The sequence below is a fragment of the Papaver somniferum genome, chromosome 6 (genome assembly GCF_003573695.1).
Source record: "Papaver somniferum cultivar HN1 chromosome 6, ASM357369v1, whole genome shotgun sequence".
NCBI classification, from domain to species: Eukaryota; Viridiplantae; Streptophyta; class Magnoliopsida; order Ranunculales; family Papaveraceae; genus Papaver; species Papaver somniferum.
This window is the reverse complement of record NC_039363.1, coordinates 13,093,939-13,102,843: the sequence shown is the minus strand read 5'-3', so window position 1 is coordinate 13,102,843 and position 8,905 is coordinate 13,093,939.

The window sequence follows — 8,905 nt, the reverse complement described above, 5'->3', positions numbered from 1 at the left end:
ACGAAGAAACCGCAAATGCAGAAAAACCCCGGGACCTAGTCTAGATTGAACACACACTGCATTAAGCCGCTACAGACACTAGCCTATTACAAACTAACTTCGGTCTGGACTGTAGTTGAACCCTAATAAATATCACACTGATCCAAGGTACATTTTCGCTCCTTACGTCTCTATTCCCAGCAGGATACTACGTACTTGATTCCCTTATTTGATCTCACCCACAACCAAGAGTTGCTACGACCCAAAGTCGAAGACTTGAATAGACAAATCTGTATCACACAAACAAGTCTACTAGATAGATAAATATGTCTCCCACATATAAACCTAATAAAGTTTGTTCTGTTTTTTGATAAATTAAGGTGAACAGGAACCAATTGATAATCTGATCTTATATTCCCGAAGAATAGCCTAGAGTTATCAATCACCTCACAACAATCTAAATCGTATGGTAGCGAAACTAGATGTTGGGGAATCACAAAAAATGAGACTAAGATGTTCGTGATTTCTTTTTATCTTGCCCTATCGGAGATAAATCTCAATCCAATCTTACAATTGAACTCTTACGATAGAAAATGACAAGATAAGATCGCATTAACTATAGGAGAATTAGTATGGTCTGGCTTCACAATCCCAACGAAGTCTTTTAGTCGTTTAACCGACAGGTTCTCGAGAAGAAACCTACAGTTAAAAGAGAAACGACTCTAGCAAGACTAACTAGTAGCACTCAGGAGGTGTGGGGATTAGTTTTGCACAGATGCTAGAGTCCTCCTTATAGAGTTTTCAAATCAGGGTTTGCAATCGAAGTTATCTTAGTAACAAAGCATTCAATATTCACCGTTAGATGATCAACCTGATTTTTCCCAAGCTAATATCTTTCAACTGTTAGATCGAAACTTAGCTTGTCACACACAAATGAAATGTGTTTCATTTAGGTTTGAGTAACCGTACCTAAACATGTACATTTGGTTGGTTCACAAATGGTTAGCCACATGAGTAACTCTCATATCAACCATATTCATATTCTTCAATAACTAGTTCCAATGACTTCAAAAGAACTAGTTCAAGAGTTGTTTAATTGCTTAGATCTTTATAATAGACACTATTGAAACAAAATCGGTTTGATTCACTTGAATCAATCATGAAAAATATAGCCACGGTTTAAAAAGATTCAATTCCTTATTGATTTATTTTTTTTAGTTCATGAGCTACCGATTTGAGATATAACAAGCTTGGGTACGCGTACGAGTACGTGTACTCTAGCTTTACCGGAATTGGGTTTGTAAATTCAGCAAAATTTTCGGTTCGAAAACTTCCGAGGGTATGCATACGGGTACGCATATCTAAGGTGACAGTTTTCCGATTTGCAAAGTTGACAAACCTCAGCATAAATTTTCGGTTAGAAAACTTCCGTCAGTACGCGTACCCAACCTGTCTCCTTCGCCAATACGTATGCACGAATGCACACACTTGGCTTCCGGCATATGGATTTATTCATTAATGTGCGAACACACTATATATGCTTATATCCATAGTTAGTTACGTATTCTCAACTCCACATTTCAATCATTGAAACATTCTTCTATAACGTTATAATAATCTATGTTTACGACTATCGTCATCAAAGATATTTCCAAGATCGAAACGTCTTCATGATTTGCGTCACGGGATAAAGATGAACAATGGCTAAAGAGAAAGCTTTGCCAACACGTATTTAAAGATAAAAGGTAGATGATTAAACTCGGCTCGAAATATCAAATGTGTATGTATGAAAACTATCATACTTATACGACTTTCTCTCAATAGTAGGACATAAAGTAGACATTTGAGTGATATATAAGTTCAAGTCTCACATACCCTTTTGGTCGGATGAAGTTCCACTGGTTCCTTGAGTAGTTCTTCGTCTTTGCAATATAATCGCCATGGAGTCTGGAGCTCAACTACACTAACCTGTCCTAATCGAGACTTAGCTATAAGTAGTCTAGAAATCAAGACATACAGTTTTGACAATTAAACTTGACAAACATGCTTGAGATAGCAACGCATGCGAGTTCGACCGAGCAATGCTCTAACAATCTCCCTCTTGAGATAGCTTAGTGGAAAAGCTATCAATACATATGGATTACAAAATAAATAAACTTTGTAGCTTCTCGTCCACATGCTTGATCCTCTTGGTGCTTCAACATTACTCGAAAACTTCGTCTTTTCTAAGTACTCCCATGATTTCATAGATGTTCAATTCTGCATCATAGTTGTTGAAGTCCCGTAGCCATAACAATGAGAAAACAAAAGCTCTTGATCATTGTTATACAGTGTCATAGTATTATTACATAGTATCAAAGTTCTTATATCACAACTTCGTCAACAATACTATGGTCATATGTATCACTCCCCCTTAGTCAATACTTTCATCTCAACATGAAAACCACTTCCCTTTACATAATGGCCCGTAAAACACGTAAACCATATGTATTTGTGGTGTGAACTACATATTAATTCTTCCCCTTTTGTTAACAAAATTGGCAAAGGTACGAAAATGGGATCCTAATGAAATTTCCACGGAGATGCTTCAAGACCAAAGAAAAGTACATATCAACTAATTTAGATGCAGTCATTTAGCCGAAGCTAAATGCTTTCATCAAGGAGTTTATGAAGATACAAGATAACCCCCAAAAATTCCACAGCCGCACTCCCCACAAAGATATAAAATTAAGCACAAGTTCGAATTAACTCTCCCCCATTTGATGTCATTCCCAAAAGAACAACAAGAGAGACCTTACTTTTAAACGAAAAAGAAAGGATTTTATTGGACACCAAAAACCACAAAGAAATGATTTTTTATATCCAAAGTTCTCAATCAAACTAATCACAAGTAAACCCATGATTAATATAATCGGAATACACAATCAAATTAAACACAAAAGTGATCAACTTAATTGATTATGCTCCACATAAGAAAACTTACGGGTCTACGACTAAGTTAACCATAAAGGAATGATCAACTTAATCGTTCATATACTCAACATAAGAGAAACTTACGGAGTATTGCAGTATACACATAATATATGGATCAATGAAAGATCAATACTGGGGAAAATGCAAAGGTTCATTCTATCTTTTATCACTATTTGCATAACAATTTTTAATAGACATAATCTCTGTAAAAAAAAAGATTTTAACCTATCTTCCATCAATAATTTGACAATATAGGCTTAACTTTTGTTATTGTCAAGAGTTCATCGATCTTGTATCAATATTTGCATATCGACATTTGAAAGAGTTAACTTTGACAATATATGGGATAATAACAGTTCACGGACGTAAGCACACATATCCCATAAAAATATTACAATATATAAAACCATAAAGTTAATACTACAACCATCATCTTCCAAATCACTTTAGAATTTAAACAAAGAAATCTAAAAACATTGCAAGATGAAATTATTGGACATAGCTATGTGTAATCACAATAATGGTTATTCCAAAATCTAGTAATCCTTCTTAAAAACAACGAAAAATAAGAATTTTTCTAGGCAACAAATCAGGTTTCTTTGACCACTTCATACCTTTGAAACGGACCATCAAAATAGGTATCGTTGATATCCTTAATCTTCTTGACAGTTGGAACACCATATTCAAGAGTCAAAACATTAGTTTTTCGGTCAACAATGCGAGAAAGATGCCTAGCCTTAGCGCAGTCAAGGATAACTTTCTTCTGGTTCCTGATTAAGATATTTTGATTACCAAGGATTTTTGCATGTCCATCAATAAGCTGGTTTATCTGCAGTTGAAGGTTAGAAAGTTCGTTCTTCACTTCCTTCTGAACGAGAATTAAATCCTTGATAGATTCTCCAATCAAACAGTTATACTCTTTTCTTTCAAGCATCTTTTTCAGAACAAAATATTGAACTGGATCACATCCTTTGAGGTCTTCCTCCATTGCAGGGTTTACTTCTTCCTTATGGTCAACACAAGATTCCCTAGAGATCCTTTTTGGAAGATGATAAGCACATATATGAAGTATATATATGTTAAGTATATCCTGGATAAAAAACCCTAGAGTTTCTTAAGGAGGTATGGACATTCGTGGACTAAAGGACGTCAATATTAAGGATGGGCCCAACAGGGAAAACCGCATACTGTGTCACTTTTAATTTTTCAATAACTGAAAAGAAAGGTCACAATGATCAAGGAAAGAAATACTTAAGACACGAATCATAAGATATCAAACATACAAACAGGTGAAAATCGATTGATTACTTTTGCATCTCTCAACCATCATTCTTGTATCTCTCAAGTTAGATAGGAGAATGGAATTTTTCTACTACTAGGAAGCAGAGGGAGATGTAATCTCACCATAGGTGTTGGGTGAATAGTTGTGATTTCCACCTGGATATCTGATCTTAGTATTTCTTATCTTCCCTTGGTTGTTTCCAATTCCAGAGAAATTTCTTACAGCCTTTCCTGAAATCTCAACAAGTGGAACTTTCTGATTACTAAGTCTAGGACCTCTTGATATCGGTTTTAGAGGATTCCTCGAAATGGGTCTCCAAACTCTAGACTTAGTTTTACCATATGTATTCTCATAGACACAAGGACTTAGTGTTTTTGCAATGTGGTTAGCATCATAAGGTTGAACACATTCCCTGTAACGGTTTTGAAATAAATGGTCATTAAAACCTGTTTTATGAGAATTATGGTTTTCTGTAGGAATGAAATCCATTGTTGATCATGTCAGATGATTAACTCGGTTGACAGTAAGACGAAAAAGGTTTTGAAGATCATAGATCTGTTTCTTCCTGGTAAAACAATGCTTAGCAGTATGATTTCTTTTCCTACATAAGGAACAAATTCGTGGAAGAGAATTGTTGAATAATACATGTTTCAAACCCATATCTTGTTTGGAAGACTGCCATACATTTTTAGCAGGAGCTTCCATTGATGAGTTTTTATTTATGTCACACAGCACTTGGGAATCGGTACATGACATAGAAGAATTTATCAACTTAACAGTGTTTTCCTTTGACAAGGAAATGGACTGTTTTTGGGTTGTGTGAAGAGATGCTGCAATATTCTCTGTTTCAACACGAAGATTGTTCAGATTGGAAGAGTGTGTCTCTATTAAACGTTTTTCTCTAAGTGCTGCTTCTTTAACAATATTCTCAAGGAAACTAATCTTTTCCTGTTGAAGCTTATTTTCCTGAGTGAGTTTATTGATATTGTTAGTGAAGGATTCAATGATTCCGTAGAGTTCACGTTCTCGACCAAGAGAATTTTAAAACTCATCCAAGAGTTAAGCATGATTAAAAAGGTTAATCGGCTCAACCGAATTTTCTTTTGTTCTGGTAAAATTCTTCACTACTTCTGACATTTTTTCAATATCTCGTTTCTTTCTCGGGATTCGGAAGAATCAGCTAAGAAGTTATCCTTTGAGGAAAAACCAAGACACTTGTTATATTTAAAAGAGTTGGAAGACATGGACTATGCGTATATGAGAGATATAACTTTGTCCACAGAATCAGATTGCTACAAACACAGACTTTTGTGGTCTTAAAGGTGTTTGCCTGCTCTGATACGAATTGAAAAAGCGGGGGTCTAACAACACCACCTAATATTTCGCTTAGCAATCTGTATGGACTAACTCCGATTTACTTTTAATAGAATCAACTAGACAGTCAGACTCAATCTTAGTAAAAGTATATCAAGGAGTTAATATCTCTTCTCTTGATTTGATCTTTACTCAATCTAATAACAATCAGCGAGTCTTTATCAAATACAAGGAATAACTTGGATGGTACCAAAGACCAATATCCAAGGATCAATCAATGTAAATCAACAACCAAAGGTTGGATATTCTAATTTTTGATCTTCAACGCACAACCTGTATTATTTCAATTATAAAGATAAACGATACAATGCGGAAATTGAAATAATACAGACACCAGAATTTTTTTAACGAGGAAATCCCAAATGCAGAAAAACCCCGGGACCTAGTCCAGATTGAACACACATTGTATTAAGCCGCTACAGACACTAGCCTATTACAAACTAACTTCGGTCTGGACTGTAGTTGAACCCTAATCAATATCACAATGATCCAAGGTACAGTTGCGCTTTTTACGTCTCTGATCCCAGCTGGATACTACGTACTTGATTCCCTTAGCTGATCTCACCTACAATTAAGAGTTGCTACGACCCAAAGTCGAAGACTTGAATAGACAAATATGTATCACACAAACAAGTCTATCAGATAGATAAATCTGTCTCCCACATATAAACCTAATAAAGTTTGTTCCGTGTTTTGATAAATCAAGGTGAACAGGAACCAATTGATAATCCGGTCTTATATTCCCGAAGAACATCCTAGAGTTATCAATCACCTCACAACAATCTAAATCGTATAGTAGCGAAACTAGATGTTACGGAATCACAAAAAATGAGACGAAGATGTTTGTGATTTCTTTTTATCTTGCCCTATCGGAGATAAATCTCAAGCCAATCTTACAATTGAACTCGTACGATAGAAAATGGCAAGATTATATCGTAAACTACAAGAGAAGTAGTATCGTATGGCTTCACAATCCCAATGAAGTCTTTTAGTCGTTTAACCGACAGGGTCTCGAGAATAAACCTACGGTTAAAGGAGAAACGACTCTAGCAAAACTAACTAGTAGCACACTTGAGGTGTTGGTGGGCCCGGAAAGGTGTATAAATTAAGCGCAATGAAAACGCGGGCCTACAGTAATACCGCAAGTGCACGGTCGTCGGTTGTAGCTCGTGCAAGTACGGGTCGATCCACAGAGACTGGGTGTGTTTTGGAATGTTCTAGCTATTTTGGGTTCAAGTTGCTATTGGGCTATGAAGCCTTTTGGCTTAGATTGGGCTTTGAGTACTAATGGGTTTGAATGCCCTTTGAATGAATTGGGATCTGTAATGTGAACTGATGCTTTGGGCTCAGAGTTTTTGAACTAACAGTTATAATGGACTGGGCTTGACCTTTTGTCCTAGCAGTGAACTAGGCTTTGCCTTGAACTTAGGCTTGGGCTCAGTGTAGTGAACTGAGCTTGGGATTAAACCTGGGCTTTTGGTCTTTTGGGCCTTGGGCTAACAGTGACTGTGAATTGAGAATTGGAGAGGAAGCAGCAGCAGCAGGGTAGCAGACAGCTGCAAGGGAAGTGGAGTGGCAGCAACAGCTGCAGAAACTCAGATGCAGGAGAAGGGAGGAAAAGGCAGCTGCAGCACAAGGCAATGCAAGTAGTAGCAGCAAGAACAGCAAGGCAGAGGCAAGTGCACAGCAAGGCCAAGGAAACAACAGCAGCAACAGAGTTGCAGCAAGCCAAGGGAAGTAACAAGAAAAGAAGTAGCAGCAGCACAAGGCAGTGAAGAAAACAGTGTAAACAAGGTAATGAGTAACAAAACAGTGAACAAAATGGAACAAAGTGAAAGTGACACAAAGGCAATTAGCCTAAGGCAGGGAAGATGGTGAAACTAACAGTGATAACAATGCAAGTAGTAGCAGTGGCTCTAGACATACTTAAGGAATGGGAGGAGAATTAGCTTGCTATGAGCACTAATTCCTCCCATTGCTCAATCACAACAATGCAATAGAGTTAAGCATACAAATGGAGTGGGAAGAAAACTAGCTTGCTCATTGTCACTAGTGAGCACTAATTTCTCCCCACTGCTCAATCAAAACAGTGTACTGAAAGCTCTAACCTAGCATACCATCACTTCTTGACAATGAATTGAAACACAGTACATCACAAGAACATGAAACAACTGAAATTAAAGGCACTAACATCACACCAAACAGAACATGAACTGAAATTGAAAAGTGAACTAAAATTGAACTGAAATTAAAATTTAACAGAACTTGAAAGTTCTGGACACTGGCTAGTCCAGCATGAATCTCTCTTTACCTAATAGTTCCCCTTTTATACCCAAATTATCAAATTAGGGTTTACACCCATTTTCCCCAAAAATCTCCAATCGACAGTACAATTAGGGTTTTCTCAAATTCCCAAAATTACTCACTGATTTCGTTGTCCCCTCTGCGATTAAGCTCATACCCATGCTTTATCTTCTTCTTCTTCTCCTGTCTCTTCAAGTTTTGTCCCCTCTTTCGATTGTGTAACCCTAGCTTCTCACTGTTCTAGCTTGTAGCACCTAGTTTGATGCTAAAAACGAGACAAGGGAGAAACTTGGGATGGGGTGGTGATGTACGGTGTGGTGTGGTGTCTGTTGCGACAAGGAAGAGAGGCAGGAGCTCGAGTTGCAGAGCTCTGCAACTGTCGGGTGAAGGAGAAGGAAAAGAAAGAGAAGGGAAGAGGAAGAATGAGGTTGGTTCGATAGTTTTAGGGTATGGGATGTTCTGGTGTGAGGCGGGTCCATAAAGAGGTGATGTTTAGTGAGATGGGCCGTGGGATGTGAAGTTGGTAGGTGGATCGGATGGTTCCTCCTGAAGAGGCTGGTAGCGACCGTCAGATTTTTTGATACAACGAAGTTAACGGCTCTAGATGGGGTTAGGTGTTGTAGTGTAAGGCGGAAGTATCGGGATTTGATGAACAGCAAGGGAGCGACCGTTGGATTCAACTACCATCTAATCTGAAGGCTTGGAATTTTAGCACTGTGGTGCTTGGCAGAGACTTCAGATTTTGATGATCTATGAAGGAGCGACCATCGGATGCTTCTGAGAACTGATCTGATGGCTGAGAACGGAGGCGTTTTTGTGTGTAGAAAATGAGGTTGTGCGCACCATTCTTCGCGGCTTCCTTGCGTGATTTCTCCCGGCTTTTCACTACTTTTCTGCTCTTTTCCGCTCCGCAAGTCATCCAGACTTTATTTATTACCTAAAAATGCAAAATTAAGTAAGAAAAATATTTATTCTTGAAAACAATGAAAATAC